We start from the raw sequence: 17,365 nt of genomic DNA, 5'->3' as shown, positions 1-17,365 counted from the left end.
CAAAGAAACCAGAAATCAGAACAGTAACAAAAATAGTCACCCCACTGATGCAGGGTGACAGCAGATCCCCATCCTGTCAGCTTCGCACTGCACACGTGCAGTAAAAAGGCAGACCCAATTCAAAACAGCTTGTAGCAATCTCTGCATTGCAATATTAAGCAATGCCCTTCCCTTGCCCTTCAATATCTTTATAAATTCTACTCTCCCTTTCTGCCCACACAGCGTCTTACAGAAATCAGAGGAGAAACAAAGAGCTGAGGACAAGGAGACCTGGCATCCCGCAACAAAGAGCTCTGCGAATTCTTCAGGAGATCCCCATAGTGCGATTAGCATCTCTTTACAGCAACATCATCTCTCCTTCTTTTGTTTCCCCAGAGGAAGATAAAATTGTCGCCAAGCACCAGAGAATGAAGCTTGATGAATACTGAAAAGTCATTCACCTGCAAAGTAGGATGGACTGGTCCCGGACAGGGACTGATGGGCGACTGCTTTTAATTAATGTTTCCAGAAGCTGGGGCAAGAAGAAGGAATATCGGGGGTTAGAGCTGTGAGGGGAGTGCAAGGAAACAGGGCTGGTGTTAATGAGAAAGGACAGGTAGTACTGGCTGAGGTGTGAGCACACAGCCTTATTCCCAGACACACAGCCTTACTCCCCTCTGCTCCCATAGACTCAAAGCATTCTTAGGCTGCTGGGACACAGCCCTGCTCCAAAGCCACCCCTCTGGGCTTCCACACCATGGGCTGCTCTGACCGTAAGTCCAGTTGAGGAGCCGTGGCTTCACCCTCTGCTTTGCTGTAGGCAAGGAGCTCCTTTGGCTGCTTCAGACTTCCTTCCACATTTCTCCATGAACCAGAAAACACCTTCTGAATTAGAGAACAGAATTACTATTGCGAGTTTTCTTGAGAGTGTCCTCACTTTTTTTTTTTTTATAAACCAGCAGATCTCAAAAATGTTTTAGAGCAGGTTGATTTTATGAAATGATGTTGCTGAACTGAAATTTGCAGTAAGTTTGTGGGCAGTTTGAACCCTTCCCAGTGACTTCTCATATTGATGTTTCCTATAGTGACTCATTGTCCTCCATATAAGCATCTCTTACTGACTGAAGCAAAAAGGCGCAATTAGAGAAGAGTTCCTCTATGGGTCTCCTGAAATTACAGTAGTTTATATTGCTGCCCAGCAACCTGGAGCTAAATTGCAGTGCTTCAGCAGCTCTGGCAATTGCTGTTTCTCCATTCATACGCCAGAAACTGATGGATCCAAACAAAGAGAGTTTCACTGACTGAAAGAGAGTAGGAGATGCATAGGCAAACCACGGAATACCCTAGTAACAGATTCCACCCCTCTCACCTTAAGCAGAGGGGCAACTGCTGAACCCCAGTTACATCATGCTCAGTCCTTTAGAGGTGCATTTGGACAGGTTCCTCTCTGGCTCTAAGGGGACAGGCAGTTTACTGGGGCTTGGGCATACTGCATGTGTGAACAGATACAGCTTTAGGACTAGTTTAGGAAGTCCATCTGGAGCTCCTGCTAGTGCAACCAAATAGACCCAGCATCTCAAAGCTGTCTGTTGATCTGTCAGCTTACCAGTCAATACTGCTCCTGTATGGTCTCTAGGAGTTCAGTTTCTTCTTCCATATGCGACTTGGGCCTAAAAATTCATCACATGTGTCTTCTGCTGATTGTGAGCTGGGAATTCTTGGTGTCGTGATGCTCCCCAGTGTGAGCTGTTTCGGGAAAAATTTGGAAAAATCAGAAATAGCAAGCGAAGCACTGGAACTGCAGCTGTGTGAGTAGCAACCAAATAAGCTAAGACTAAGATTTGACAGACAGATAACCAGAGTGCAAGAAAGGTCTGCAAGGTTGTGAGGTGAAGAAAAGGGATGGAAAGAAGCCAGTTGTTTTCTGTTTCTTACAACAGAATTAGGAGGCATCAGATGAAAACTGTAGGTGACAGATTGCAAAGAGAGTAGATCTTTTTAAACAACACATAATTTACCTGTGGAACTCACAGAATCACAGGCTACTTGAGACTGGCAGGGACCTCTGGGGGTCATCTTGTCTAACCCCTCTGCCCAAGCAGGACCACTGAGAGCACGATGCCCAAGACTGTGTCCGAATGTCTTTTGAATATCTCAAAGGATTCAACCTGTTCACCACTTGATCGCCCTCACAGTAACAAAGTGTTTCCTGATGTTCAGGAGGAACCTCCTGTGTCCTCATTTTTGTTCATTGCCTCTGTTTCTGTCACTGGGCACCATTGGAAAGAGCCTGGCTCCAGCCTCTTTCACCCTTCCTCCAGGTATTTATATACTTCGATGAGATCCACTCTCAGTGCTCTCCAGCTGAACTGTCCCAGCTCTCAGCCTTTTCTCATAAGAAATGCTCCAGTCCCTTCATCATCCTTATGGTTCTTCATTGGACTCTCTCCAGTGTGTCCACCTCTCCCATAGTGGGAAGCCAAGAACTGGATACAATGCTGCAGCTGTGGCCTCTCCAGCCCTGAGCTGAGGGCACGGATCAGTTCCCTCAACCTGCTGGCAATGCTGTGCCTAGGGCAGCTCAGGATCCCATTGTCCTTTTTTGCTGCAAGGGCACTCTGCTGGCTCATGGTCAAGTTGGTGCCTTTTCTGCTGAGCTGCTTTCCAGCTGGGTGGTCCCTAATATATGTGGGGCATTGGGCTGTTCATCCACAAACTCCATGATACTGTGGATTTGAAACGTTTCCACAGGTCCAAGAATAAATTACATGAAAGGTGTGTGTGGGTGGACTTACCATGATTGTTTACTACAAGGATGACGGTATTAGTTTGGGACATCTGGGAGAGTTCTTCTCATTACCTTCCTTATACTTTGCTGTTGGCCATGATGTGAGCTGTGAGGGACATCCCCACATTCCTGTGCAGAAGTCAGCTTGTGCTCAGAACAGATCTGGGATACATCTTAGTGGGAAACAGCAAATAAAAACTTAGGCTGGGGCAGGAGATCCACTTCTAGTTTGGGACATGAACCAGAGGGCTACCAAAACACTGGTGAGGAGGAATTTGTTTTAGAAACTCAGCTCAATTTTATCCATCATCAAGTAACCCCTGGTGGGACACTTTTCGTGCCTAAGACTGGAGTATCCCTCTTAAATTTAGCAGTCACTGTCTCCAGGATACCCCATCTCTATGTCCCCTTTGAGTCCACAGGTTGCTGACATTTCCATATGTTCTCATTTTTCATCTTCCCTATCTGGAAAGGACACCTCAGGCTGTCACAGCACTGATAGGGAGGTGAGAGCTGGCTTTCAACTTTTTTTTCAACTCTTTTTTGCTTTAAAACACCTTGAAAAAATGTTCAAATAAATTTTCCAGCAGCAGTTTATTTACTTTTGCTCACAAAGCCATATTTATCTACAAAAAAAGAAGTCAAACCTCCCAAATGCTTGAAACACAGGAACATGGGGCTGGCAGGGACTTCCAGACTTGCCAAATCTAATCCCTGCTGTTGCAGCAACACATCACGATGTCCTTTCAGAACTGGAGTCTGCTCTCTCTTAAAAGCTATTTGGATTTCTGCCTCTGTGGCTCCTACTGGGTGGCTGCTCCAAACCCAATTGCTCTAATGGTTTGAAGCCCTTAACTAATTTCCAGCCTGGTTTATTCATGGCCAGTTTATATACATTTGTTCTCATGCCAGCACTGTCCTTTGGCTGAAATAGCTCTCCTACCTCTGTAGTGCTTATTCTCCAGACGTATTTAAAGAAAACTATCCCCAGCCTTCATTAATACACTGCAATTACTTGTTTTGCCTGCTCTTCTGCAGAGGCTATGGTCTCCTGACCTGTCCCTTCACGCCCTTGCAAGCTCACCTTCAGCTTCCTCCCAGCCTGGGTGAAGAGTGGCATGGAATCTACAAAGGATTGTGTTTTCACTGGGAAATGGGACTTGGATGTGTGCCATAAGAGAAATGCCATCCCATACCAGGGCCTTTCCCCCTCCTGGTGTGCTCCTGGAAGGAGCAAGAGAGTCTCAGTGAGTACCTCTTATAAGATATAAAACCTTACAGAAAAAGAGCTCCACAATTAGCAGCAGCTTCCGGCAACAGAAATAAGAAGTAATGGCAGGATAAACTGCAATTTATTTCAAAATATGTAAATCTGCTCGTTAAATAATTCACATGAGTCTTCACACATGAAGGTGGAAGAAAAACCTTGGCAGCTGTGTATATCCTTTCTCCATCAAAGCCACACTGTTGGCAGCTGCTGTTCTCTTTCATCCTCAGATTTTTCCCTTTCTGCTCTCCATATTTCAACCTCCCTTTTCTACTTCATCACCTGATACTGGATTTCCAGAATCCTCGTACCATCAGGCAATATCTTCCCCTCATTTTCCTCATTTTTGTTCTGCAGCTTGCCTTAAATTTTTCCCATCCCTGGTGTACCCTCTCTCAGGATCACTGGGAAATGAGATTCCTGTATAACTGGGACCTTTCTATGTCATCAAGGAAAAGATAAAGATCCCACGTCCTGAGGGCTATTTCTGCAGCAGTCTGCTCTTACTGGGTGAGATGTGTGATGATTATGCCTGGACAAGCTTCTTTCCTAGGGAGACTGCCATTGGCTGCAGCTAAAGCTCCCCCTGCATCCCACCCTGCAGTGTTCCCAGGATATGTCAGGATCATATCTTAATGAAGAGGCAGAGCAGAGCACTAGCAAGAGCTTTCCTTGAGGAAAAGAGTTCCTCCAGTGAAACGGGGATGCAGTTCCTGAATCCCAAATGATGGGAGGAGCTGCTCAGGGAAAATTAAAACAAAACAAAAGACTGGCAGATATTGATTTTGTAAGCAAAAAGTTTAAGGAAAACAGAATTATGAGAAGTCACTGAGCTCCCATTTCTGGGTGATGGGTATTTGAGAGGGATTCACCTCAGATACTCCACACAAATGATTTATACCTACCTCCAAGTCACTAAAATTCAGCCCAGTGCTGGACAACTCAGAAGAAACACTTTATTTAATGCATATGTTAATTTTCACTCTTTCCTCCTTTAGTCAGGAGTTTCCCAAGTTTCATGTCATTAGGGAATGGGGAACTCCATGCTAACAAGAATACTCTTTGTACCTCTATCCTTTACTCCCAACAGTTTCCTACTGGTAGCATATCCATGCAGTGCCAACACAGATGATAGGATTCTGGCAGAGCAGGAGCCTGGCCCAGAGCTATTTTCCCATGCTGTGAATATTTTTAAGATTTAAAAAAAAAGAAAAAAAAAGAAAAGAACAGAAAAGAAAAGAAGAAAAAAAGAAAACAAACAAAATGTCTATTCCAGATTGGGCTAGAACTGGAATAATAATCCTTCAAGACTGGTTTGGCACAGTCAAAGTATTTCACTCCTGTCATTGCCGACTGCTCTGCTCTCGCCTCAAACATTTCTCTTACCCTGGGGTTGTATTTCTAAGTAAGCACTGAAGGAAGTCAGAGACCCATAGTGTTACAATTCCAAAAGGTATTGAGAACAATTAGTTTTAGAGTTGGGAAATCCATCAATCCCAACCATTTCCCAAGGCAAGTTTTTGTGTTGAGAAATCAGAAATTAGTATTTTTTTTTTGATGGAGGGAAAAATCATAAGGTTTCCCAAACATCTCCAAACCGATCCCCTTGAGCCAGAGGATTTCACGGTGCTGTTTCCTTGTCTTCTGGCAGTGAAAGGCAACCATGGGTAATGAAATGGATAAGCAAAATAAGAGACAGTTCTGGGATCAGATATCCCTTGCCTGGGCCACTGAAAACACCACAGATTTGTTTCTTTATGAGGCCCCGTATAGCTGGGCTGTTCCTCTGCTGGCACCTGGCTCTGACAATATGTTATTTTCATACTCGGATCACCAAGGCATTGATAACCTCATGGGGAGCTGAGATAGATCTCTGTTTAGTAGATCTTCCTTCATTCTCAACAAGTATTTTCCCATCTGCCCTTTTACCTGTCAGTTTTGATGGCACAGCATGAAGTAAAGAGACTCAGCCACTTTTCTTCTTCTTTTTTGTTTTTTTTTTGGTACCATTTATAATTTTTACTGAGTAAAGCAAGGCATGCTCCATAAATCAGACTGTAAGTTAGAGAGTCACACTGCGGAGTGTGCAGCACGATGAGGCACCAGCTGCTCTTTGCAGATGATAAAGCTGTAAATATGATGCTGGTTTAAGGAGGCAGCCCCTGGGTTGTGACACTGTGTGCCTTTGCACCCCCTGTATTTCACAAGAGGTTCTCCAAACTATTCCAACAACCCCACCAGGATGGGATGCCAGGTCTGTGCCAGCCAAATCCACAAAGCCAGTCACCTGCGTGGGTGTGCAGGGGCTGGAAACGTGTTCAGACCTTCCTGAAGGTCACGGCAGTCAAATATCATGCCTGGATTCATTCAGTATGCAGCAGGGAGCAGGAGCAGACTCTGCTCCTCTTTTATAGGACCTTGAGTTGTTTGATGTAAGGCCGCATGCAAATCACTGCCCAAGGATGTGTTTGTCATATAATTAATATTAGCTCCCACCCTGGAGTACACTTCTGTCAACACAGAATAAATATTCCCCATTAGGATGAGGGTTGGCTGAGGAGATCAGGACTTGAAGCACTTGGATAGCTCTGTGCTAGCCACCAAGGATCACTTCCCTGGTGCTTCAAGGCAACCAGTGAGCTACAAGATTGTTCATTTTTATTTCCAAGAGGTTTTGGGTTGGTTTTGGTTTTTTTAGCTTGTTTAGGGTTTGGCTGTTTGTTTTGGTTCTAGTGAGTTTTTAAATATTTAAATTATTTAATTCAATTTTCCCTTTGGAAGTGGCTTCTCCCTTCCCCGAGATGTGATTGAAAGCCCATTGTCCAGAGACTTCCAGCGCAGTTATGGACATGTAGGGGAATGAAGAGGCTCAGAGCAAGTTTGACTCTGAACCCAAGCATGAGCCCCACAGTCTGGTGTTACAGCAAGACACAGATATTTATTTTTTTTAATGGGGGGAGATAAATAGTGCATTCATTGGAAAATATATGCAGAGAGAAGGTGTAATGAATTTTCAGATTAAACTTGGCAAGTGTTTTCAAGTTAAAGAGGAGATGTTTAATCACATTTTCTTGCAGAGAAGGCTGAATGCTGGGTTTCAGCACAATTTTTAAATGAAATGTCTCCATTTTTTTCAGCAATGCTTGTGTTTGTCAGCCTGACGATGTGCCGAAGGGGCTTAGCAAGGCATCTCAATAACTAGTTGAAACGCTCTGGCAGAGCCTTCACTGAGTTTCTGGGCTTTAGTACTTTCTGATCAAGAGAAATGCTGAATAGGCCAAAGAGCAGCAAGTTTTGGCTCTGCTTAGAGCTCTGCTCAAAGCTCTGCTCACCTCCATTTGCATGACACTGGGCACTATCCCCTGCCTGAGCCCAGAGCCAGGGGCTTAAAAGCCAAAGGGACCCGTGGTGGTCCTGCAGGGAAGAGATAGGCTGTGGATATACACAGTCTACTGCACTGGGAGCTGGGGCTGGGTGCAGGAAGAGTTTGCTCTGTGGGGATAGTGGCACCAGCCAGAGTGGTGATCCCCCTGGCTGGTCCCCAGCTTCTCCCACTTCCAAGGCTTTTGTTGCAATTGCATTGTGAGGCTCCCAAGAGCTGGCATTTTCTGGTGGCAGTAAACACAGAATAATTTGTTGGTACTCAAAGAGAGGCTGCCAAGGTAGCACAGACAAAGGTTTCATTAAAAAAAAAAATCCTAAGCAAAAAAAAAAACAAATCCAAAAAAAACCCCCTACATGTACACACACACACAAAGAGATTATGCAAATGCTCCAGAGAAGATGAAAAATTAAGCATTCCAAACTAGCAAATAATTCAGTCTTCTCAGTCTCTTTTTTCTTTTTTCTGGCCTGGATGGGATCTGAAATTACATTTTACTGCCTGCCTTTCTGAATTGTCCTTGTACCTTGCTGCCAAGTTGCACCCCTACAGAGGACACTGGCTCCTCAGGGATGAGGCACAGTGTGCTCTCCTTGCCCAGGTCCTCAGGGACAGGCATCTGCTCAAGCACTGCCTCTGTGCAATGTGTATAGGGGGCTGCTGTGCCTCCTCTCTCCGCTTTGGATCATTCAGACCAGTTTCAACCCATTCAGCAGGAGAGAGGGTATTTATGTGAAGACCAAGAAACCTCTGGGATGTTGCAGTGGGCACCAGGTGGAGGAGAATATCCTGCTAATATTCCTGTTGGCAGAAAGCTCCTGTTGTGTGGTGGTGATACTCACACCTTATGAGGCAAAGGAGAAACCACCCAGCTGCCTCCAGCCCAATGTGAGGAGTAGGAGAGTCACCTCTCCAAATAGCAGGACCTCTGATTGTATATTTATCACATACATAGCACTGAGCTTGCAAAGGCTGGGGAGAAGGAAGTTCAGCTGCAAAATCCCGTTTTGCAGAAGGGAGATGAAGTTTCAGGTAAGAGTAAAACACCAAGCAGGGAGGTGCACAGCTCGTAGTGTACTGACCCATGTTTTCTCGCCATGAGCAGTACGGACAATTTCAGCAGTGGCACTTCTGTCATGGAGTGGCTTTGACAGTGTGGTCTGTCAGTGCCAGCAGGTAGGAGAAAGCAGTTGTTTTTCTCTTGGCTGAGGTTTTTAACACCCTCACTTGCAGCCAAACAGCAGGTTCTGACTCAGCTGTCTGCAGTACCCTGAGGTACACAGTGCTTCAGGGTGTCAGAGCAGCCTGCTCTGGGGGCTCAGCCTGATGAAACGCAGACAAGGGAGCAGGGAGCAGCAGGAACAAGAACACAACGCCCCAGGATCCCCCACACCTCTTTCTTAGTAATGCTTTTGCCCATTGAGAAGGGAGCTTAAATGAGGCGACCTTCAGCACCTCTTGATGGTCCTCCATCTCCTGGCATGAAACAGAGGTTCCTCGCCATTAGTATCGCTTTCCAGCCCCACCATAGCTTTGTCTCCATGCATCCATTTGTCTTGACTCTGTTCACATGAGTCCTTGGGGTGCCAGTTCTCCCCCACACCACGCACCGCCATCTCCCTCAGCTCAGTAGCCCCTCACTGCCGTGGGACGCCCAGCCTGGGTTCCCCCTCCTCAACCTCCACCCCTGCAGTGAGCAGATTTTGCACAGCAACTGCTGCATGTAACTCCAGGAGGGTTTGTCTTCAAGATCTGCTGCACTTACAGATATGGTTTAGTGGTGAACCAGCAGTGCTGGGTTGGATTTGATCTTAAAAGTCTTTTCCAACCTAAATAGTTCTACAAGTTGATGATCCTGAAAAATCTAAAGCACTCATTTTACCACAGCTGTCTTGCACAAAGCAGAAGGAAAAGGAAATTTTTGCTGAAGATTAGAGAGGAGTGTTCTCAGAAAGAGCTGATTTTGGCTATCAAACTCTCTCCATAGGAAAGTGTCAGAGGACTGGCTGCTGAAGTGATTTAAGGGCAGGCTTGACAGCTCACAGTGGTTGTTCATGGCAAATGATGGAAATTACGGAAAAGAATCCCCTTTTTCTGAAGCCACACTACAACCCTAATCAGCGAACTGACAGAAAGTAAGCTGCCTGTATAAATATATGTATTGAAATGTGGAAATATGCACACACACCTATATTTAAGCCATATCAGCTCCAGTTCATTTTCTGTCCTCACAGCCAATGTGTATGGAAGTGGTGCAGAGAGGGGGGAAAGAGCTGATGGAGGCAGAGAAGGTGGTGAGAGATGTGTTCACCCATATGGCTGACGCATTCATGGATGTTACACTTGGTGAGCATCCTGGGGACTTCTGTACTACTTGGTATTTTGTTTTCTTGAAGCTGCTAGAGACTGGAACATTGAGAAAAATCTCAGCCTGTTTGTTTTATTTATAGTCCTTGTGATTTCATGGCTGAACTTGCGGATGCGAACCCCAGCAATTGAAAGGCCAGCAGACAAATCAATAGATCCAACACCTACTCAAAGCCTCTTCCTTTGGGAAGCTTCATCTCATTGTTTCCAATTGCACAGGGCAGACTTACCAAAGGGCAGAGAGGAGTGGGGTGGTGAGCAGTGCCAAAGGGAGGTGGAGTGGGGACAGCTCTGGGGCTGCACTGGTGCTAACCCAGAGGTGCCAGCACTGCTGCACCCAGACTGGTGCAGCAGCAATTAGCACCCAGTAGAGTTGCTAGATTTTGGTGAACCTGTGCCTGGGTTACAGTATGGACCTTTGCCTGCTGCTGGTCCTGTCCCAGGCTTTGTGTGGTGTGTGCTGTTCCTCCCAAAGGTCTTGCCATTTCGCCAACAAAATCAAGTTTCAGGGAAGAGTAAGAAGAGGAAAGAAGTAAGGCTGGGGAAATCTCTCCTTATTGTAACTCCCTTTGATCATGAGAGGTTACCCTTTAAATGATAAATCTTTGGTATCATATTTGTGTCTACTTTAGCTGTAGATGCTCATTTAGACACCATTAAAATCTTCATCAGCTTTACCACTTTACATTGGTTTTCAGTCCTCTCTGCTGGTATTCCTGGAGACCAGGCTTCTGAAAATGTCTGTGAAAAAACAGCAGCCAATCAGCCCAGTTAGTAAGCAGGGAAAAGTTTACAGCTTGCGAGTTCTTCAGGTACAGTAAGTTCCTGTATCTGTTTTATGTCAGCCCACACATCCTCCAAAAAAGGTGTTGCAAAGCCCTGCTTCAGAGGTAGCCTTGTGAGACAGAGGGGATAGTGCAGCAGCTGTGGGATGAATTAAATACAACACTAAAGAAAATGCATTCCTGAGAAGTTCTGTTGCAAGGTGCCTTGGGGATGGAGCATGCCTTGCACACAGCAGGTCCTAGGGATCATGTAGAAGGGCTCATTCTGGAGCTTGAGGCTGCATCCTTGAAGGAGATGCAACATGGGTGTACTGCTTCCAGCTTCCCAGCAGACCCTCCTGCACAATGTGCTGGAATTTGTTTTGTGCTCTTCAATACACACAGACATGCCCTAAATTGCTCACATTGCAGGGTAATCTATCTCGTATCACTCTGCAGTAGCATGCCAAAGTAATAGTGATGAAGCAGTCATAGTAGCTCAGGATTTTCAAGGCAGGGGGTCTGGGCTCTGTTACTGCTGCAGAGAGGAGAAGAAAATATGTTTTGCTACTGCAGTATCTCCCCAAGCCATAAATGTTGTATGGCGGCCACCAGTTTGCTGATTTCTGGCCCACAGATGGATCCAGCATCCTCCCACAGGGATGGTGGTGTTGGCTCACGGAGCACGGCCAGCGAGATGGCTGCCCAGTGTGGCCGACTCCTGCAGAAAGCTCAGTGGCACTGACAGAGAGCAGACTCCTATTTGTGGTACACACACATAATGGGAGCAACACACAACGTCACTGTCTGCCAAGCTGCCCATTCCCACTGGAAGTTGCAAGTCTTCAGCCTTGTTCTCCCAAGCTGAGGAAGGTAATACGTTGCACTGACCTTGTCTGCAGTCACTAACCAGAAAGAAACCCCAGTGTGGTGAATGAAAGGGATGGGATGCCTTGCCATATAATTAAAACCAGAACAGCCAAGATCAGAAACGGTGATGCTGTCTCCTGTTCTCAGCTGCTTCTGGTCTCCCCCATCTCACAGCTTTAATTCTAACTAGCCTCCCATTCCTGTCCTTAGCTCCTCTGCTCTGAAAACTCAGTGCTGGTTTCTCTCCTTTCTGTTTGTACCCTGGATCATTTCCAGCCTTGACCATTTTCAGCCAAAGCCCTGCAAGGACCTCAGTGTGTACATGTTTTCAAACTCCAACAGTGCAAGCCAGGACCACAGAGGACCTGAAGGAAGGAGAACACTGCTAGACTGGATGTTGCTGTCTTGGGGAGAGAGCAAAGCTGTGCCACGGCTTTATAGCAGCTGTGTGAGGCTGGTCTCCGTGCTCCATATATGGTGGAGGGCAGAAGGATATGCTGGGAATGATATCCCAGAATGCATGAGTTTTCTCCAGAGTCCTCCTGCAGCTGATCCTCAACCTCCATGCTGCCTTGTGTGCTGTTAGCCTCTTCCAAAGCTGTGTCTGGGACTTGCATCATTCTGTGCCTTTCAAACCAGCTCCATGGGCAAAGTTAGTGGATAGAGGTGAAGAGGTTACCTGAGCCAGGGAGCCACAGAAAGCCCCTGGCAAGGCAGGGAATAGGCTCACATCCCTCCCTGTGGCCCTTCCCTCATGGAAACAGCTACTGAGAATGCCAGTGGGATTTGTAATATCTACCACTAGGTAGTTTCTTCTTGAGGGTACTTCTCGTCCTCTTCCACTGGGTGCAGTATCACACTCTGCATCAAGAACATGTTTCTGCCATCCCTCCCGAGAGGTCCTTGGCCTCCTGGACCACGGAAGAACTATCTTATTTCACCCCATGCAGACAGCTTCACCTTCAAGATGCCTCCCATTTTGAGCTCCCCATTGGGGAACCAGCATAGGTAAGCCTGTGCTGCCTCATCCCACTTCACCAGCTCTGCTCCCAGAATACACCAGCACATGAGCAGCAAACCCCGGATCGCTTTGCAAGCCTGTTCCTGGGAAGCAAACACAAAAGGCAAAGAGATAATTCATTAGAAACTCAAGCCCCAGGGAAGGGTTGTTTGGGGTTTTTATTTTCTTATCACAGAATCCACCCAGTTCTATGATTTTCAGCTTATTATGCAATGCTGCACAGATATAAAAATAAGAATACTTCTTTACATACAGGGATCAGAAGAACTGAAGCCTATCAGAACAACTTTATTAAGTCAGATCAAAGCCCAGATATCTGAGCATCCTCATAAAAGTGCATGTGTAAGGAAGGCATAATATCATGACAAGCAGGTATGATCCTCCTCTCCTGCATTCTCCCCATGCTACAAATATTAGAGAATTGTATCTTGATCCTTATTGGATCTCTCTTTTGTGAAGTCATTCAGTCTCACCTTGGACCCAGGTAAACTTTTAGCAGTGACAGCACCCTCTGGCAAGGAGTTCCCCAGCTAAATGGAGACCTGTCATCCCTGATTTGGTTTGAATCTGTTCTGTGCAGCTTCCTTTGACGCACTGCAGCTCTTGATCTCCAGACAGAGCCCAGGTCCGAAGATTTTTCACTTACAGCTTCCTGCAAGGTTTGTTGTTTCTGCTCAGAACAGAGCATTAGAGACCTCAGGCCATTCCCGTAATACAACAACCAGAGCAAAATGCTCTGCCTTTGTTCCTGCTCACTGCAGTAGACCCCATCTCTGCTACTCATTGTTTTAAGACTTTTCTATTAATAGCAGAAACAGACATGCCATTTCAATAATTCTATTCAAATTAATGCCTTTCATTATACTCCAAACACAACATCAAAGGCTTAGATTGCACCCTGGCCCTTTGTGAGACAGAAAGAGTTCTGGTATAAAGATTTCCATCAGAATAGATGTTTGATGAGAGAAAGCTTTTTTGTCCATCAAGAAAGATAAGTTTCTTAATGGGATTAGAGGCTTTGGTTCTTGTGGATGAGTGACTGCAGCAGCCTAGGAGGTCCTTTCCAATGGCAAATTTTGTCCCACAACTCGCTGTGAGGGAAACATGTCACATTGGGAATATTTTATTTTTACTTTGTTTTTGTCTGTGAGAGAAAGGTCTGTTTTCCCAGGACTGCCAAATCCTGGTGTTGGCTGGCATGACATAGGGATCATGGTGTATTTTGGAGAGAGCTGGGACTACACATCTCTGATGGTCAGGAGAAGATAAGGTCAGAGACCACTGTGTCTGCTAGGATCCCTTTGCAGGCTTTGCCAGCCACCCTTCTCCACCAGCAGATGCAGCCAGTAAAGAAACAGGGTCAAGATCAAGCACAGTGGAGGGGGTCTTCTCCTGGGATGGAGGAGATTGAATTTGTATGGTTGTATTTGTCCCTGACTCTGTCCATGATCCTTTACCTTTCAGAAAGAGAAGTACTGAGGGATTTGGGATCATTCACATGGTTCCTCTGCCCCTTGGATTAGGCCCGTAGAGGGTAAGGTGGCTCAGTAGCTGGGTGTGCATTTCCTCCTGGAGCACCTGCATCTGGGGAGCCATCCACCTCAGGCTGGGCACTGGGGGAAACCCAGCATGTAGCTATGTAGCTGGTCCTGCAGAGAGTGCAAAATAAAAACAGTTGGGTCCTCAGCATGGCCAGGGCTGAATCTTGTCCTGCCGCAGCAACACACTGAAATTCCTTTTGCCCTCTCAGACCCCATGCTCCAGGTGCATCCATCATCAACCCAGATGCCTACACCTACCTTCCTGTACTCTACAAAACAAGCTGGATGTACTCCATCCGAGCCAGGACTGATCCTTGGGAACACTGACACCTCGCTGGGCTTACATTTCTTTGTGCGCATGTTTTTACTATGCAAACTAGCTCTAAATGTCCTTGTAAGTAAAGGAAGAAACTACGTCTCAGTTCATTGCAGGGAATGGGCTCACACATTCTTGGTATGTAGTAAATTCTGGTTTTCCTATTTTGCTGTTTTCATCAGGAACCTTTGATTGGGTTACTCTTTGTCTTTTGGTCTATAAAGGCTCTTAATGAAGCCCTATTAGTGAACTAAACAGAAACATTTACTCCTTAAAGGACTTCATTATGCAATTGTAGCTAAGCAGAACCTGCTGAAATGCCTCTGCATGTTCCTAGTTTAGAAGTCCTGTCTGTGTTTGGAACAGCAAATGGACCACATGGTCAGCCCCCCTGGCCAGTGGAAACTTGGAGGGCAGAGCTTCTCCAGGTTACAACTGCCAGTACATGTTCCGTCACCCCATGCAGCCCAATTTCCCCCCATTTAGGATCCACCTGTGGCTCCTTATGGTATGTTAGCCCCATCCATATATGAACAGGGCTGGAACCCACTGCCTCCTTCGTTGTTTGTTTCAGTGGTTAATCACTCTCACGGTGAAAAACCTGTGCTTCCCTCCTGAACCGAATTTTGCCTGCCTGAATTGAATTCTAGCTGCTTGTTCTGACTGGTATCATCCTTTGCTAGATTAAAGAAATGGTACTTATTCCTCAGTGTCGTGGGTCAACCCCAGGCAGCAACTAGGCCCCACACGGGCACTCGCTCACTCTCCCGATGTAGGGATGGGATAGGGATTCAGAAGAGTAGAAGCGAGAAAACTCATGGATTGAGATAAAAACAGTTTAATAGGTAAGGCAAAACAAGGAATTCAACCACCACTTCCATGGGCAAGCAGGTGTTCAGCAATCCCCAGGAAAGATGGGCTCCCTCACACCTAGCAGTTACTTGGGAAGACGAACACATCTCTCCAAACATGCCCCCTCTACTTCTTCTTCCCCCAACTTGATATGCTGAGCATGACACCATAAGATATGGAATATCCCTGTGGTCAGTTGGGGTCAGCTGTCCCATTTGTGTCCCCTCCAAACCCTCCACAGCCTCCTTCCAGGTGGGGTAGGAAGCAGAGAAGGCCTTGACTCTGTGTGAGCACTGCTCAGCAATACCTAAAACATCCCTGTGATTAACAGTGTTTCAAGCACAAGTCCAAATCACAGCCCCATAGTAGTCACTACTGAAAATATTAACTCTATCCCAAGCAAACCCAGCACACCTATTAAGGTGTTTACACAGTTTATTTGTCCCACCTCTCCATCTTGTTTTTGATCAGTTACCTTGAGTGAATTGCCTTTGTGTAACAAACCTCCAGTGCTGCTGATCCAAAGCCCTTTAAAAATGTGAGAGCAGAGCCAGGGTCCAGCCTCACCTTGGGACCACCCCAGGAACCCCACTCACAGCCCTGGGTTTCAGCTTGCAGTCTGCTGCTATCAACCAAGAGAAAAATTATCCTTATTTTCTATTCTATTTTTCAGCTGAAGAACTATGAAAAGAAGAGCTCACTAAAAAGACTACTGAAATAATAGAAAACTTCCCACAGTTTACGCAGCATTAAACATGGCCTTTGTTGATGGATCCTGAAGAATCTGGCCCTTTATTTTTTCTTTTTCTTAATTTGAAGAAGGAAAATGGAAAGGAAGATGTTTCATGCCTGATTTCTTGTCCATTTATTTTATTTTTTTCTCCAGAGGTCTTCCCATGGATCACCAATAAACATTCAAGAAAACACATAAGTGAAATTAAATAGTGTCTTTTAAAGAACAAATATTGTCCCTGACACCTAAAATGGCAGATTATTTGCTACACTGTTAACTCATACTGCTGTATGTGAGAAAGGCTTTTTATCTATTCTCATGCAAGTAATGCAATAGTTTGTAGCCCTGAGAATTAGAGAATCCAACATAACAAAGAGCAGTAAAGGAGACCAAAGATCCACCTCACCAATTTCTGCATCAGGCACATAATATTTGTGTGCACCAAAGCACAGCCCTAATCTTGACTTTAAGATAAGTAAGGGAAACCCTGTAAAGCCCTGCCTCGTTATGCCCTCAGTTTTTGCACTTTTTTCCCAGCATGACTGCATTTCTGCTGCAGTCACTGGATTTTTAGCTGTATTTTCCCAGTAAATCAAAGTCCCATTTATTTCCCTAGACCTTTTTTCGATGGCCAGACCCATAGGCCATGATCAAATTGCCTCTTAGTTTTCCCTTGGATAAATAACATAAGTGAATTCCTCAGTAGAAGACAACCTTCCCCAAAATCAAGTCATTATAGCAGCAATTTTTTTTTTATCCTCTTCTAATTAACTAGAGGTCTTTTGGAAAGCAGAAACTCAGAATTGGACACAATATCAAGTAATAAGATAGCAGTAATCTCCTGGTTCCTGCCTACCGTCTTGTTACTGAAAGACTCAAAGATATCATTCAGTCCCTTCCATACAACAGTGTACTGAATATCTATTATAAACCTTCAGTCATTTCAAGAATGAGAGACAGTTCTCTGACTTCATTTTAAATTTGCTGGCCTGGATGCAGAATTCCTCAGAGTTTGCAGTAGAAGAGAGCTTATTAAGAAGAGCAGCAGTGATACCCAAGGAAAGAGCATCTTGTTGTGTGAGGTTAATGTTACACCCTGAATATAGTGTAAGACAGCTCTGAGCTGATGCAAATGGAAATGCCTAAATGCTTCTCAATGGACCTGTCCAACTGATGCTCAGTTTAGGTCTCAGAGCTGTCACACGGGAAGATGACCTGTATACTGTGCACTAATTTTTACCAAAACAGTGTGTTATTAATGTCACTTGATACTGTGAGATGAAAGGAAAATATCACTGGCTTTGTCCTTTCTATGTTTGTCTTGAACTGACGATTCCCAACCCCCCAGATGGATGACTCTACATGTCAAGCTTTCTTATCAAACCTGCAATTAAGAACATGAAGGGTAGGATTCTCCTCCCACTTTAGGTAGGTGTCTGGTCTAAACAAACCCTTTGGGCTTCAGTAATACCAGTGGAGAAACAA

At 45.4% G+C, this 17,365-nt stretch overlaps 1 long non-coding RNA gene across 1 annotated transcript in view; it reads left to right on the top strand.

Annotated features, from left to right (window-relative positions):
- LOC135407381 (uncharacterized) overlaps window positions 1-16,089 on the top strand; it is a 53,616-nt gene extending 37,527 nt beyond the window's left edge. The window contains exon 2 of the long non-coding RNA XR_010426851.1: window positions 15,821-16,089. This is a non-coding gene — a long non-coding RNA (uncharacterized LOC135407381). The remainder of the gene's footprint in view (window positions 1-15,820) is intronic.
- Window positions 16,090-17,365: the final 1,276 nt, after the last annotated feature.

This window comes from Pseudopipra pipra, chromosome Z, assembly GCF_036250125.1.
Source record: "Pseudopipra pipra isolate bDixPip1 chromosome Z, bDixPip1.hap1, whole genome shotgun sequence".
NCBI lineage: Eukaryota > Metazoa > Chordata > Aves > Passeriformes > Pipridae > Pseudopipra > Pseudopipra pipra.
This window is presented reverse-complemented; position numbering and strand designations above follow the sequence as displayed.